Below are 17,561 nucleotides of genomic sequence, written 5' to 3' on the forward strand. Positions count from 1 at the left end.
TACGTGGGCTCATTAGAGCCAGCCCAATGTCCTTGCTCTTTGTATTGCTACCTAATTTGGGACCACATTTTCAAAGGATCTTAAATTTGGAAAGCTGGAATAATCCAGAGAGACTAGAAGTGTGTGTGTGTGTGTGTGTGTGTGTGTGAGAGAGAGAGAGAGAGAGAAAGAGAGAGGGAGGGAGGGAGAGAGAGAGAGACAATAAGGAACTTATTGTCTGTCTCCCCTTTTAAAATGCCAGCTCCACCAGGGCTACAACTTTGTCTTGCTCAGTGCTCTGTCCCAGGCACATTGTGGGTACACAGTAAAAATCTGGTAAATGAATGAGTCGAGATCTGAGGGGATTCCCTAGGATGGGGACTAGATTTATGTCTTCTATAAGGCCCCATAAGGCAAAAGGCTGACCATCTAATGGAAGCCAAAAGGAGGCAGATTTTGACTTTATATCAGAAAGGGCTTTGAAAACCCAGAGCTGGGATCCCTGGGTGGCGCAGCGGTTTAGCGCCTGCCTTTGGCCCAGGGCGCGATCCTGGAGACCCGGGATCGAATCCCACGTCGGGCTCCTGGTGCATGGAGCCTGCTTCTCCCTCTGCCTGTGTCTCTGCCTCTCTCTCTCTCTCTCTCTCTCTCTCTGTGACTACCATAAATAAATAAAAATTAAAAAAAAAAAAAAAAAAGAAAACCCAGAAGCTACTTTGAGCATCATGTTGCTTGAACTAACCATATTGGAGCCAAAAGTAAACATGGAGGGACACTAGGGAAGATGACTCGCTACAAGGCAGACCTGAAGGGCCCCAAGGGTCCTTCCCGCCACTGCATCTGGAATTTGGCCATGGTCACATACACTGTGGAAGGTAATTGCAACAAAATGTCAGCTTTCAAGTCAGACAGAACTGGGTTTTAATCTTGGCTTTTCCAGAAGCTGTGTTACCTTAGGCATGTTACCAATGTCTTTGAACCTGCTACTTCACATGTAATGTGGAGATGAATGGTGCAACACCTACCTCAAAGACTGGCTGTGAGCATTAGATTCAAGTGACTACCCATGTACAGTATTTAGTGCAATATCTGGCACACAACCAATTCTCAATGTTAGCTATTGTTACAATGCTGGAAATGGGCCAGGGGAGCTAGTTCCCAGGGCCCAGTGAACTAAGACAAGTCACATGTAAAATAAATCAACTGGTTGGCAGCCAGAGAGGTGCAAGGCAGTGATTTCTTTAAATATCTAGGTGTACTTTTTTAGTTTGATATAGTTATGATTCATACATCCCCAAATTACCACTGGGAGGACAATACCAAGAGATAGGGAAGACGCCATTTTTAGGAGATTTAATAGAAACAGATACTAAATCCATAACTGGTATAGATATTTCTCATATATGTCAGAAAAACTGACAGATAACCTGGTTCTAAGTCCCTTACTTAAACTGGAAGGTTTGAGGTGCTTGGCCTGCTCAGTCAGTACAGCATCTGACTCTTGATCTTGGGGTTGTGAGTTCAAGTCCCATGTTGGGCATAGAGATTACTTAAAAATAAAATATTTTTAAAAACAAATAAATAGGAGTGCCTGGGTGGTGCAATCAGTTGAGTGTCTGGCTCTTGGTTTTGGTTCAGATCATTATCTCAGTGTCATGAGATTGAGCCCCCTGTCAAGCCCCACATGCCAGCTCCATGCTAAGCATGGACTCTGCTTAAGATTCTCTCCCCGTCTGCCCCTTCCCCTCACAAATAAATAAATACAACTTAAAAAAATAAATTAGTAAACTAGAAGGCTTAAGGACTAGTTCTGGGACATCTGGGTGGCTCAGCGGTGAAACGTCTGCCTTCAGCTCAGGGAGGTGGTCCCAGGGTTCCAAGATCAAGTCCTGCATCAGGCTCCTGCATGGAGCCTGCTTCTCCTCCCTCTGCCTGTGTCTCTGCCTCTCTCTGTGTCTCTCATGAGTGAATAAATAAAAAAATTTTTTTAAAAAGTACTAGTTCTGCTCTTCTTTATTAGAACAAGCAACTCCATAGGTGTTTACCTGGCTCAGTTGGTAGAGCATGTGACTCTTGATCTCACAGTCATGAGCTCAAGCCCCACATTGGACATGGAGCGTACTTAAAAGACAACAACAGGATACCTGTGTGGTACAGTCGGGTTAAGTGCCCGACTCTTGATTTCAGCTCAGGTCTCAATCTCAGGGTCATAAGTTCAAGCCCTATGTTGGGCTCCATGCTGAGCATGGAACCTACTTAAAAACAATACAACAACCAGCTCCAACAAGAAAACTATTTAGATGGTTTCATAGACAATATTTACATTGTTTTATTAAGCTCCTCTGTTCATATTTGTGCTAATCTTTGTGTTAAATTTTGTGTCAGTCATTTGTAGAAACAATGATTTTATCAATAGAACAATAAAATTGCAGTATTTAGCAAACACAATTAACATTAGGCCGTACTCTTAAATTCTCAGAACAAGAACAAAGATAAAATACTGATTTTGAGACTTCCAGGTAGAGCTAAACTCACAAGAAAGGCTGAATTAGGGAAGCTTTCTCAAGTTAAGCCTACAAGACTATTGTTTGATTTCTCAAACCACCACCAAACATGTGAATGTATATACTACTAGCAGTAAATCTCAGCAGAGACAAGAAATCACTTATTGTATATGGTATGAAGTAAGGATTAAGTTTCTTTCCTTCCCACCCCATCCCCTGTCTCATTATTCCAGCACCACTTCTTGAAAAGATTAACCTTTCCCCATTGAATTGCCTTGGTCCCACTTTTGAAAATCAATTGATCATGTATGTATATGAGTAGATCTCTTTCAGGTCTCTCTAATTTGTTCCATTTACCTATATTCTGTCCTTACACTAATATCACACTTTCTTGTTTATTACAGCTTTTTCTTTTAATTTCAAGAAATCTTCTTTAATCAAAGTCCAATATACAGTTTTAAAATAAATTTGAGGGGCATTTAGGTGGCTCAGTCAGTTGAGCATCTGCCTTTGGCTCAGGTTGTGATGCCAGACCCTGGGACCAGGCTCCCTGTTCATGGGGGGCCTGCTTCTCCTTCTCCTCCCTGCTTGTCCTCTCTCTCTCTCTCTCTCAAATAAATAAATAAATAAATAAAATCTTAAAAATAAATAAAATAAATTTGAAATCAAGTAATGCAATTCTTCTAACTTTATTCTTTTTCAAAGATGTTTGGCTATTATAGGTCCTTTGTATTTCCATATAAATTTTAAAATCAGTTTGTCAATTTCTATGATAGATTCTACCAGTGTTTTAATTGAGAGTGCACTAATTCAATAGATAAATTTGAGGAGAATTGATAGCAGTACTGAATCTTCCAATCCATGAACGTGTTTGCTAGTTCAGTGGCTTAACCTCATCTTTGTCACACTGTGGCTGCTGAAGTTGCCCATACATACTTATCGATAGGCATGGAAACACCAAGAGGCATGTCAGTGAATCTCTTGAGTTTCAGCGATGTTTCCACTGTCCCCACACCCCCCAGCCCCCGCCCCTTATATAAAAGAACCCAGGCAGCCCCGGTTGCTCAGCGGTTTAGCGCCACCTTCAGCCCAGGGCCTGATCCTGGGGACCCGGGATCGAGTCCCACATCAGGCTCCCTGCATGGAGCCTGCTTCTCCCTGTGCCTGTGTCTCTGCCTCTCTCTCTGTCTGTCTTTCATGAATGAATAAATAAAATCTTTAAAAAAAAAAAAGAACCTTACCTTCTCATAATAGGTTTAGTTACCTCTGTCAGCATAGGAATTCCTTTCTTTGGCTGCTGGCTTACTGGCACCAGGAGCACAACATGACTGAGTGTTAACCATAGCTTTAGGTTTGGTGGAACTTTATGTTCTTGGTAAAAGCATATTCCCTTTGAAGCTATGTTATGGCCATATACTACACCTTGAAGGCAGTGTCATTCCCAAGCTGGTACATTAACTAACTTTCAGAGGTCATTCTAGCATTCTCTCAGGTCTAACTCCTGGGTGATGCAGTATATGGTAGCACTAGAGGATTCTGTAATGTGGTAATGTGACCATCATTACATCTCATTCTCTATAAAGTGGGTCACAGGTTGGTAGACCAAATGCTCTTTAAGCTCTCAGACAGTGGTACTGGCCAAGGCACTACAATGTATGGAAGGCAAATCCATACCCAGAATGCACGCCAAGCCTAGTAGGAAAAAAATTACAGCCGCTCCATAGCAGAAGGACTCAATGTAATTCACTTGCCACCAGATGTGATGAAAGGGAGCCTACATTATTGGGCCATAGGTAACGTGCATCCCTGCCACTGTAGTACTCTACTAATGAACCCATTGTAGAAACACTAGAGTAGCCTAAAATAAAAGCTGACTTACGTCTATGAGACAAGTCACCTTTTCCACCATATTGTTTATTTTCTCTCTGTGACAGATGCTGTAGGCAGTAACACTAGACACGAAGATCTATGCACTTTGTTTCCACTCTCATAGGTCCACTTATAGGCTTCTTCCTTACATCTCCTTGTCTCTAACCTTTCAACCTTGCTACTTCCAGGCCCCTGACCAACCAGTTCATCACTGCCTGGGAATCCATACATATCCCTATTCCAGGACATTAATTTCTCACTCTACACCAAGTTGATGACCAAGGCTACTACTTGAAGCTCTGCCCACTGTGAAGATTACCCCTAACCACTATTTTTTACCCTGGGTAGGTCTGTAGAACAGCAGCAGACCATTTTTGGTTCAGTCAAGCTTATCATACTGACCCATCAATGAACCAAGCCTGAGTTTTTCCTTGCTGTTAGCTGGTAATAGAGAATCTCCAAGAGGCCATAGGCATGAGCTGAGGGAGAGGTATTGATGCCACAGATACAGGTGGAGGTCAGGCCATATTGTCATGAAACTTACATTTGCCCTTTGGATCTGTGCAGGCCCAACCTTGAATATACCACTCTGAATTTGGTGGGGCTGACAGTTCATAGATCATGATAGGCAGAGACCCTCGTACCTTAACCTAACATACATAGAGCTCTCTCTTGCTCTGGGCTCTACTTAAACCTGGCAGCCTTCAAGCGGCTCAGTGAATGGATCAGAACAGAATTCCCAAATGTTGTATGTACTGTTGTCTAAATCTAAAAACTGCCTAGCTGGGGCACCTGGTGGTGGCTCAGTGGTTGAGCCTCAACCTTCTGCTCAGGGCATGATCCTAGGGTCTGGGATTGAGTCCTGCACTGGGCTCCCCATGGGGAGCCTGCTGCTCCCTCTGCCTGTGTCTCTCTCTCTCTGTGTCTCTGATGAATAAATAAATCAATCTTTTTTTAAAATAAATAAATCTTTTTAAAAAATCTTTTTAATAAAGAAAGAGAAAGAAAGAAAGAAAAAAAAAGAGAAAGAAAGAAAGAAAGAGAGAAGAAGAAAGAAAGAAAGAAAGAAAGAAGAAAGAAAGAAAGAAAGAAAGAAAGAAAGAAAGAAAGAAAGAAAGAAAGAAAGAAAGAAAGAAAACTGCCTAGCAGACACTGTGCTGCTTTTCCATGGCAGAAAGTGCAAGGTGCAATAACTGTAGTCCATCGTGTGACTATTCCACAACTTGTTTATCCATTCACAAATAAATTATTACTGATGGACATTTAAGTAATTTACAGGGTTTTTTTTTGTATTATGAAAAAGCTTTAAACACCCTTGTATATTTTGTGAAATCATTTTTTAAAATTCATTTTTGGAAAATACATGAGAGTGAAATTGCTGGTCATAGAGTGGGTGAATGTATATTTAACTTTACAAGTGCCAAACAGTTCCCCAAAATTGTTGTACCACTTTATATTCTCACCAGCAAGAGTTCAAGTTGCTTCACATCCTCTTCCTCATTTGATGTTTTTTTTTATTTTAGTATATATTATAGTGGTATCTTAGTATAGTTTTAATCTGCAATTCTTTGATGACTCTTGATGAATACTCTTTTGTGTGTTTATTGACAATTCTTTGTGTATGTTCTGTTGTGAAGTTTCTGATCAATTCTTTTTTTGTTTGTTTAAAGATTTCATTTATTTATTCATGAGAGACAGAGAGAGAGACAGAGAGAGGCAGAGAAACAGGCAGAGGGAGAAGCAGGCGTCATGCAGGGAGCCCCATGGGGGACTTGATCCCAGGACTCCAGGATCACACCCTGAACAGAAGGCGGAGCTAAACCGCTGAGCCACCTGGGCTGCCCTCTGTTCAATTCTTTTGCCATTTTTATTGTTTTTCTTTTTATCATTGGCTTTGAGGAGTTACTTATATATTCTGGGTATAAGGACCTTCTTAGTTATATATGTTGTAAATATTTTTTCCCCTGAGGCCTATCTAGTTATTTTACTAATAAGTCCCAGAAAGAATATAGAGAGAGCATAGAGGAAAGGTAATATATTTAGAGATAATGGATATAAAGTTTTCAAAACTGATGAAAAACATCAATCCACAGATCTGAAAAACATAATTTATCCCAAGGAAGTTAAGTAGAAAGAAATCAATGCCTAGACAGATTCTACTGGAATATCAAAGACAAAGAGGAGGGCAGCCCCGGTGGCTCTGGGGTTTATCGCCGCCTTCAGCCCAGGGCGTGATCCTGGAGACCCGGAATCAAGTCCTACATCGGGCTCCCTGCATGGAGCCTGCTTCTCCCTCTGCCTGTGTCTCTGCCTCTCTCTCTCTCTCTTTCTTTCTGTGTGTGTGTCTCTCATGAATAAATAAATAAAATCTAAAAAAAAAAAAGAGGAGATCCTAAAATCAGCCAAAAAGAAAGGATAGATTTCTTTTCTTAGAAAAAAAGATTTTGGGGATCCCTGGGTGGCGCAGCGGTTTGGCGCCTGCCTTTGGCCCAGGGCGCGATCCTGGAGCCCCGGGATCGAATCCCACGTCGGACTCCCAGTGCATGGAGCCTGCTTCTCCCTCTGCCTATGTCTCTGCCTCTCTCTCTTTCTGTGTGACTATCATAAATAAATAAAAATTTAAAAAAAAATAAAAAAAAAGATTTTTATTTATTTATTCATGAGAGACACACACACACAGAGGCAGAGACACAGGCAGAGAGAGAAGCAGGCTCCATGCAGGGAACCCAATGTGGGACTCAATCCGGGGACTTCAGGATCATGCCCTGAGCCAAAGGCAGACGCCCAACCGCTGAGACACCCAGGCATCCCAGGATGGATTTCTAATAAAGAAATAAGAGTTAGAATAATAACAACCTTCTCAACACAACAAAGGGAGCCACAAGACAATCTGTAAAATATTGAGAGGATAACCAAGAGAGAATTGTGTGCTTACCAAAATTATCTTTCAAGAATGAGGGTAAAATGAAGTCATTTGCAGATAATCAAAAATTAAGAGCTTAATAGCAGGAAATATGTACAAGGATCTTTTAAAAGATATGTTTCAAGAGGAGAGACAATTATCCTAGAAGGGTGACTTGAGTTGTGAGAAGGAATGACCAACTATAAAAGTGCATACATGTAGTTAAATCCATATAAACACAGATGCTTAGAGCAATAAGAATAGTGTCTACCTAAAAAAAAAAAAAAAAAAAAAAAAAAGAATAGTGTCTACCTGATGTAATTAAAACAAAAAGTGAATCTGAGATATTCTGCTACAATTCTATATTGATCGTGAGGGGTAAGACAAAAAACCAAAGAGTTTTTTAAGGTCTTTTTATTGTAGGGAAGTGAATGAGGCAGTTCAGATATTGTTTTACATTAACACTTTTTGAAGTTAAAGATGATCATCTCAATAGATGTAGAAAAAGCACTTGACAAAATCCAATAATAATGATAAAATTTCTCAGCAAAGTAGTAATAGAAAGGAATGTCCTTAACCTGATTAAAGGCATCTATAAAAAACCTGCAGCAAACATTTTACTTGATGAAAGAGAATGCTTTCCTCCTAAGATCTGGGAAAAAGTAAAGATGTCCACTGCCACCACTTTTATTCAGACTTATACTGGAGGTTCTAGCTAGAACAAGAAAGCAAGAAAGCAAAGAAAGGAGGAAGGAAGAGAGGGAGGAAGGAAGAGATTAAAAGGCATCTAGATTAGAAAAGAAAAGGCAGAGATACCTGGGTGGCTCAGTGGTTGAGTGCCTTCAGCTCAGAATGTGATCCCAGAGTCCCGAGATCAGGTACAGGGATCAAGTTCCGCATTGGACTCCTGGCAGGGAGCCTGCCTCTCCTTCTGCCTATGTCTATGCCTCCCTTTCTGTATCTCTCGTGAATAAATAAGTAAAATCTTTTTTTAAAAAAAAAGGAAAAGGCAAAACTGACTTTATTTGCAGCATGATCATCTATGTAGAAAATCCTAAGGAATTTACAATAAAGCTACCAGAACAAAATATGAGTTTATCAAACTGGGATGCAATATTCAAAAATAAATTATATTTCAGAGCACCTGGGTGGCACAGTTGGTTGAGCATCTGACTCTTGGTTTCAGCCCGGATGGATTCAGGGACATGATATTGAGCCCTATGTTGGGCTCCATGCTCAACGAGGTATCTGTTTAAGGCTCTCTCCCCCTCTGTCCCTCCCCTCACAAATCCCCATATGCAAGTGCACATGCACGTGCTCTCTCTCTCTCTCAAATTAATTAATTAATTAATATTTCTATAAACTGGCAACAATCAAAATTTTAAAATACCATAAAATGTTGAATACCTAGACATAAATTTGACAAAAGATGTGCAAGACTTGAACATTAAGAACTATGACATTGCATAAAAATTTAAAGAAAACCTAACCAAGTGTAGATCATACCATAATCATGGACTGAGAGACTTGATATTAAGACGTCAATGTTCCCCAAAGTGATCTATAGATTCGGTGCTGTTTTATAGAAATTAACAAGCTGATTCTAACATTTATAAGGAGATGGAGGGCAGCCCCAGTGGCACAGTGGTTTGGTGCCGCCTGCAGCCCGGGTGTGATCCTGGAGATCTGGCATCGAGTCCCATGTCGGGTTCCCTGCGTGGAGCCTGCTTCTCCCTCTGCCTGTGTCTCTGCCTCTCTCTCTCTGTGTCTCAATAAATAAATAATATCTAAAAAATAAAAATAAAAAAATAAGGAGATGGAAAGAAATGTAAAAAAAGAGGAGAGTTGGAGGACTTACACTCTGTTTTCAAGATCTATTCTAATGCTACTATAATCAAGACTCTGTGGTACTGGCATAAAAATAAACATAAGACACATATAACATAATAGAAAATCCAAAAGTACCTGAGATATGTATTGGCCAATTGGTTTTCAACATGGTGCTAAAGGGACTCGATGAAGAAAGGGTAATTTTTTCCAACAGATAGCTCTGAAACAATTGGATAGCTGTATGAAAAAAAAGGGGGAAGGGAAAGTACATCCTTACTTCAAATAACCCTTACTTCAAAATAACCCAATATGGATCATAGACCTAAATGTAAGAGCTAAAACTGAATATGTTTTAGGAAAAAAAATGGAGAAAACTGGGGATCCCTGGGTGGCTCAGTGGTTTAGCGCCTGCCTTCCGCTTAGGGCGTGATCCTGGAGTCCCCAGATGAGTCCCCAGATCGAGTCCCCAGATCGAGTCCCACGTCAGGCTCCCTGCATGGAGCCCGCTTCTCCCTCTGCCTGTGTCTCTACCTCTCACACTCTCTCTGTATCTCTCATGAATAAATAAATAAAATCTTTAAAAAAAAAAATTGGAGAAAACCATAGTGACCTTGGATTTGGCAAAGATTTCTTAAATATGACCAAAATGAATGAAATACCTTCATGGACTTCAGCAAAATGTAAATGTTTTATTCTGCAAACAATATTGTTTTGAAAATGAAAAGGTGGGGCGCCTGGGTGAGTTAAGCATCTGCCCTCGGGTCAAGTCATGATCCTAGGGTCCTGGGATTGAGCCCAGAGCCCAGAGTGGGCTACCTGCTCTGGGAGAAGCCTGCTTCTGTCCCTACCCCCTGCTCTTGCTCTCTCTTTCTTTCTCCCTCTCTCCCTATCTCTCTCTCTCAAATAAATAAATAAAATCTTAAAAAAAAAGAGGGGGGGGGGCAGCCCCAGTGGCGCAGCGGTTTGGCGCCGCCTGCAGCCTGGGGTGTGATGCTGGAGACCGGGGATCGAGTCCCACATCGGGTTCCCTGCATGGAGCCTGCTTCTCCCTCTGCCTGTGTCTCTGCCTCTCTCTCTCTCTCTGTGTCTATGAATAAATAAATAAAATCTTAAAAAAAAAAAGAAAATGAAAGGGCAAGACACAGACTGGGAGAAATATTTGTAAAACACATTCAACAGCACTTGTGTTTAGAATATGTAAAACTGGGACACTTGGGTGGCTCAGCGGTTGAGCGTCTGCCTTCAGCTCAGGGCATGATCCCAGGATCCTGGGATGGAGTCTCACATCAGGGTCCCTGCAGGGAGCCTGCTTCTCCCTCTGCCTGTGTCTCTACCTCTCTCTCTGTGTCTCTCATGAATAAATAAATAAAACCTTAGAAAAAAAAAAAAAAAAAAGGGGATCCCTGGGTGGCGCAGCGGTTTGGCGCCTGCCTTTGGCCCAGGGCGCGATCCTGGAGACCCGGGATCGAATCCCACGTCGGGCTCCCGGTGCATGGAGCCTGCTTCTCCTTCTGCCTATGTCTCTGCCTCTCTCTCTCTCTCTGTGTGACTATCATAAATAAATAAAAATTTAAAAAAATGTTTAAAAAAATAAATAAAACCTTAGAAAAAAAGAATATGTAAAACTTCTTATAATTCTAAAATATCCACTCATTTTTTTACATAGACAAATATTTGCATAGATCCTTTACTAAAAAAGATATATGGATAGCTAATAAGCATATGAAGCATAGGAAAAGATTCTCAAAAACCTCTGGCAAGGTGTATACAGAAAAATAGAATGTACAAGTAAATAGCATAATGAATGAAAAGAGATAACTTTTCTCTTTTGGGGAACCTGGGTGACTCATAACTATAGTTACAGCAGATGTTAAAAAGATAATAAGAGAACTGTCATCAGTTTAATACCAATAGATTTAAGAATTTAGATAAATTCCTAGGAAAATACGCCTTCAAAATTGACTCAAAAAAGTGGAATAGTCCTATAAATACTAAAGATTCCTTTATACTGAAGAAACAAAGAACATTTTTTTTCCACAAAAATGTTGGTTTTTTAAAACAATAAATCCTTAGACATAGACATACATAATTCTGTATTTATGAGTTAATGTAATGGTGGCTTTTAAATACTCCACCACCCCCTAAAACAGTGAGGACAGAGATGGAGCAAAAACAGGAATGTCAATAACTTATGTAAGCTAAAGGCTGGGTATGTGTGAGTTAATTATGCCATTCTCTCTAACATTGAGTGCATGTGAAAATGTTCATGATTAAAAGGTTAAGATAAAGAAAGTGTACTGAAAAAATAACAGCCACAGCCAGTTTTACTGGTGTGTTTTACCTATCTTTCAGGGAGTAAATCATTCCAAATTTATATGGATTCTTCAAGAGAATAGAAGAGGGGGATTTTTCCTCCTCCAGTCATTCTGAGGCTGGTACAGTTTGTTTTTTTTTTTTTTTTTTTAGAGATTTTATTTATCTATTCATGAGAGACAGAGACAGAGGCAGAGACACAGGCAGAGGGAGAAGCAGGCTCCATGCAGGGAGCCCGACATGGGGCTCGATCCCAGGTCTCCAGGATCACACCCTGGGCTGAAGGCAGCACTAAACCACTGAGCCACCCAGGGTGCCTAAGTTTTGATACCAAAATTAAACAAGGCCAGGAGGAGAAGATTTAAAAAAGGCAAAGCCACGGCCATTTCATTTATAAATATAGTTGTAAAATCCCTTCCTCAGATATCAGGGAATCAAAGTCAACAATATAACACACTGTGACCAAGTTAGTTTTATCCCAAGAACACAGGATCGTTTACTGTTAGGAAATCTACATCATACTTTACATTGACAGACAAAGGACAAAAATCATATGATCTTTGTAGATGAGGGAAAAGCATTTGAGAAAATTAATACCCATTTACCATACATTTTCTTAGTAGAACTAGAACTAGAAACGAGCTACCTTAACCTGATCATGGACATGTGCCCCCAGGTTATATATACCTAAGCACAAGCACTGCAAAGAATATTCTCTGTTTTCAATAACCACATTATTGGTGGCAGTTGGTGGTGTTATTCTGAGAGTGTTTTGTGTATAGTGTAAAACACATCAAATGAGTATTTGGTGATTTGATCACTGAGAACAGATTTTTTAGTGGGGTAAAATACGCATTGTATAAAATTTACCATTTTAACCATTTTAAGTCTATAGTTCCATGGCATTAGGTACACTTACATTGTTGTGCAACCATCACTGCTATCCATTTCTGGAGTCCTTTTCATCATTCCCAACATAAGCTCTGTACTCACTAAATACTAACTCCCCATTCCTCTCTCTCCCCAGCCCCTAGTAATCACCATTCTATTTTCTGTCTCTAGGAACATGACAATTCTAGGTACAATCATATAAGTATAATCATACAATATTTTTCTTTTTGTGTCTGCCATATATCACATAGCATAATGCCTTCAAGTTTCATCCACATTATATTGTAGCATATATCAGAATTCCACTCCTTTGTAAGGTTGAAGAACATGCCATTGTATGTCTATACCACATTGTTTTAATCCGTTCATCTGTCTGGGGACATTTAGGTTGTTTCTATGTTTTGGCTATTGTGAGTAATGCTGCTATGAACATTGGTATATAAATACCTGTTTGAGTTTCTGGTTTCATTTGTTTTGTATATACACCCAGAAGTGGAATTCTGGATATATGCTATTCTGTTTAATTTTTTAATTTTTTGAGGAACAGCCGTACTGTTCTCCACAGCTCCATTTTACATTCTCATCAGTAACACACAAGAGTTCCAATTTCTCCACATCCTTGCCAACACTTGTTATTTTGTTTCTCTAATAGCAGCCATCCTAAATGGTTGTGAAGTGGTATGTCATTGTGGTTTTATTTATTTATTTATTTATTTATTTATTTATTTATTTATTTATTTATTTTTAAAGATTTATTTATTCATAAGAGACACACACAGAGAGAGGCAGAGACATAGGCAGAGGGAGAAGCAGGAGCCCAATGCAGAACTTGATCCCAGACCCCCGGATCACAGCCTTAGTGGAAGGCAGCCACTCAACCACTGAGCCACCCAGGTGTCCCTCATTGTGGTTTTATTTGCATTTCTCTGATAGGTATTATGTTGAGCATCTTTTTATGTGCATATTGGCCACTTCATATCTTCGTTGGAGAAATAATCTAAGTGCATTGCCCATCTTTTGCATTGGGTTTTTGAGTGGTTGTTGAGTTTTAGGAGTCATTATATATTCTGATACTAATTCTTAGCTGATCATGCCTTGTAAATACTTCTTCCCATTCTGTGGGTTGCTTTTTTACTCTGTTGATAGTGTCTTTTGATGCAAAAAAGTTTTCAGTTTTGATAAAGTCCAATTTACCTATTTTTTAAAACTATTTTTCTTTCGTTCCCTGTGCTGTTGTGTCACATCCAAAAAATCACTGCCAAATCCAATGCATGAATGTCATGAATATTTTCCCCTCTGCTTTCTTCTAAGAGTTTTATGGTTTGGGGAACCTGGGTGACTCAGTTGGTTAAGTGTCCAACTCTTGATTTCAACTCTGATCATGATCTCAAGGTTGTGAGACTGAGCCTGGCATTGGGCTCCACACTGGGCATGGACTTTGCTTAAGATTCTTTCTCTCCATCTCCCTCTGTCCCTCCCCCAACCCCATCCTCACTCTCTCCTCCTCTTTTAAAAAAAAGTTTTATGGTTTCAGCTCTTTAAGTCTTCAATCTATTTTGAGTTAATTTTTGTATATAGTTTAAGAATCCAACTTCATTCCTTTGAAGGATATCCAGTTTTCCCAGCACCATTTGTTGAAAAGACTGTCCTTTCCTCATTGAATGGTCTTAGCACTCTTATCAAAACTCATTCAGCCAGGGGCACCTGCGCCGCTCAGCGGTTGAGCGTCTGCCATTGGCTCAGGTCAGTTTGTGATCCCGGGGTACTGGGATCGAGTTCCACATCCGGCTCTCTGCAGGGAACCTGCTTCTTCCTCTGCCTATGTTTCTGCCTCTCTCTGGGTCTTTCGTGAATAAATAAATAAAATCTTTTAAAAAAATCATTCAACCATATATGTGAAAGTTTCTTTTTCTGGGCTATCTATTCTATTTCTTTGATCTATATGTCTGTACCACATTGGTTTGATTAGCATTTTTTGTAGTAAGTTTTGAAACCAAGAAGTATCACTCTTACAACTTTGTTCTTCTTTTTCCAGATTGTTTTGGCTATTCGGGGTCCCTTGAGACTGCATATGAACTTAAAGATGGATTGTTCTATTTCTGTAAAAAGAGAATTGAGATTTAAAAAAAAAAAAACACAGGAGAAATACATAAGATGATTGAGGTTAAGTTTTTTTAACCCTATAGGACTAACCCTGTAGTCCTGAATTTGAAAAGGAGATCAATGTGAACTCTTAATGAGTTTCATATTATATATATAGACTCTTTATTGAAAAGATGTCCAATGACTGACCCAGTGTCAATACTTATTGATATTAGCACTCAGACTGTGGCCTCTAAATACCATTTCTTACTAAGAAGAACCAGGACTCCTTGCAAAGCTTTCCAATTCCAGATTTTGGATGCTAGAATTCTGGAATTGTGTCAAAAGGACTTAACAAAGTTGAAAAGGTTTCCACTGGCCAAAGATGGGACAATTCAAACTTCAATAACGATAGATCAAATATTAATAGGTCAAAGCACATTGGGTATGTTTAAATCTATGTATTCATTACGATTTTTTTAAATGGGGGCACCTGGGTGGCTCTGTCAGTTGAGCCTCTGACTTTTTTTTTTTAAGATTTTTTTTAAAAATTTTTTTTGACTTTTTTTTTTAAGATTTTATCTTATTTATTCATGAGAGACACAGGAGAGAGGCAGAGACTTAGGCAGAGGGAGAAGCAGGTTCCATACAAGGAGCCCGTTGTGGGACTCAATCCCAGGAACTCTAGGGTCATGCCCTGAGCCATCCAGGTATCCTGAGCCTCTGACTTTTTTTTTTTTTAATTTTATTTATTTATTCTTTAGAGACAGAGAGAGAGAGGCAGAGGGAGAAGCAGGCTCCATGCAGGGAGCCCGATGCGGGACTCGATCCCAGGTCCCCAGGACCACACCCTGGGCTGAAGGCAGGCTCTAAACCACTGAGCCACCTGGGCTGCCCGAGCCTCTGACTCTTGATCTCAGCTCAGGTTGTGATTTCAGGGTCATGGGATCAAGCCCCATGGCAGGCTAATCACTGAGCAGAGTCTGCTCATCCCTCTCCCTCTGCTCCTCCCCCTGCTTGTGCTCTTTCTCTTTCAAGTGGATAAGTAAAATCTTTTTAAAAATACCCATTGATTGGGATCCCTGGGTGGCGTAGCGGTTTGGCGCCTGCCTTTGGCCCAGGGCGCGATCCTGGAGACCCGGGATCGAATCCCATGTTGGGCTCCCTGCATGGAGCCTGCTTCTCCCTCTGCCTGTGTCTCTGCCTCTCTCTCTCTCCGTGCGACTATCATGAATAAATAAATAAAATCTTTAAAAAAAATGCCTATTGATCAATTTTCAAGGATACTAGAGAATCAAAGCTTTATTTAGAAAATTACTAAAGGGAAATTCTATACCCTAATAAACCACTTTTGGGTATATATCCAAAAAAACCTGGATACACATACACCAGGGCACGTTCAAGGGATGTTCTTAATAACACTGTTTATAATAGCAAAAAACTAGAAACCCAAGTGGCCATTCTCAGGATGAATAAATAAACTGTTGTATATTTACACAACAGAATAGTATACAGCAGTAAAAAGTGAATGAACTATGGAACAGATGAATCTTAGTAATATATTGAGTAATAAAAGCAAATACCGAAGGACAAGTAATATAACTCTCTTCTTAGAAGTTCAAAACTAATCAAAACCAAACAACATATTGTGTAGACATGTATATGATTACATTATTTTTCTTTTTTAAGAAGTGTCAAGAGAATAACACAGAATACTGGGTGATGGTACATGGGACACAAGGGTAAGGAGGGGATGAATAGGTGAGGACAGATGGGTGGACACAAGTCCCAGGGGTGTTCTACCTACCTAACCCCTTAAATTTTGCAATAGGTTTGCTGCAATTCAGTGTGTTACGTCACAAGTATATGTGAATTTTTAAAAGAGGACCACACAAGGATTAATAATTGTGTCATTAACCAAAGATTATAATTAATCCATTCTGTTAACCTGAAGTCGGCCTCCTCAAAAAAAGTGAGCTGACTCTTCAAATCCGGGCCAGCCACAGTTGAAACTGAAATGAGTGGGAGGAGTGGTTAACTGTTTTCACTTTTCTCTTCCTGTTTTTTCAGAGCCTGGGAAAGCAAGTCAGAATTTCCAGTCTTTTCCAATTCCCACATGATTCCCTAATTTAGAACGGTCTTTCTCCATCTGGGGAAGAACATACGGCCTGCCACCGAGCATCTTCTTCCTTTGGGGATGAGGAAAAAGCCTGGAGTGGGGGGTATTCCAGCCTCCTCCCTCACACCGCATACTGGCCTTGAGCTCGGCCTTGGGGAAGATACCCGCTGAGAGGTCATTTGGTGGGTAATTAGTGGAAATGCTTTGGACCCTAGCAGTAGGCCCTGGAGAGACGAGCGGAGGCGGGAATGACCCTGTCGGTTTAGGCGGCCCCAGAAGTACCGGACTTTCTAAGAAGGATATCTGGCTGCAGAGACGAGGCTCCGAAGATTTACCCCTGGGCGCCTCTTGTCCATCCATCGCCCCCGAGGGCCGACAGTATGGAGGAACCGTAAACGCACAGGCTTCTTAACCCTAAAAGCCCTCAGGTGCCCCCTCGCCAGCGGGAGCAGACGCGGCGCCACCTGGGTCGCCCTCGAGCAGCAGGCTCCACAAAGCCCACGGTGCAGGCGCTGCCAGGTGGAGAGATCAGGTCGTCCCCCTTCGCCCCCACGGCGGTGGGTGGCTAATTAAAAAATGCTTATGCCGCGACCACCACCAAGAGGCACCTTTAGCGGTCAGAAGCCCCGTGGAGTTCGGTCACCTGGCCTTTGCGGGCGAATTAGGCCCGGGCCTTTCCCTGCGCAGGGCAGGCGGCCGCAGCCAGCAGTCCTGGCTGGGCTCCAGACCGGGCCCGGTGACATCACCAAACTCCTCCGATCAGCGGGAGGGGGCCCCCGAAATCCCCTAAAAACATTGTGAGTAATCACCGGGCCCGCCCTCCAGACGGAGCCCAGACCGGGGAGGGAGCCCAGCAGCCCTGCCAGCCCCGGAGCGGCGTCGGGACGAGCAGCCTCTTAGTCCCCGGAGCGGCGCAACCTGTCCCCAGCCTCGGGCCGTGGCGTCCGGCGCGCGGCCTCTCCGTCGTCGGCGCGGGGCACAGTTGCCCCCCGCCCCGCCCCGCCCCAGGGTGGCGGCGGCAGCGGCAGCGGCAGGGGCTGCGGCGGCCGCGGCGGCGGCGGAGGTGGCGCAG

At 41.5% G+C, this 17,561-nt stretch overlaps 1 long non-coding RNA gene across 1 annotated transcript; it reads right to left on the minus strand.

Annotated features, from left to right (window-relative positions):
• Positions 1-8,988: 8,988 nt before the first annotated feature.
• Positions 8,989-17,511, minus strand: LOC111090998. The gene is made up of 4 exons (XR_005373623.1): positions 16,319-17,511; positions 14,302-14,387; positions 9,220-9,321; positions 8,989-9,041 (listed from the first exon to the last, which is right to left on the minus strand). It is a non-coding gene; the product is annotated as an uncharacterized LOC111090998 (long non-coding RNA).
• Between the last annotated feature and the right edge of the window lie 50 nt (positions 17,512-17,561).

This window comes from Canis lupus, chromosome 18 (genome assembly GCF_011100685.1).
Source record: "Canis lupus familiaris isolate Mischka breed German Shepherd chromosome 18, alternate assembly UU_Cfam_GSD_1.0, whole genome shotgun sequence".
Lineage (NCBI taxonomy): Eukaryota > Metazoa > Chordata > Mammalia > Carnivora > Canidae > Canis > Canis lupus.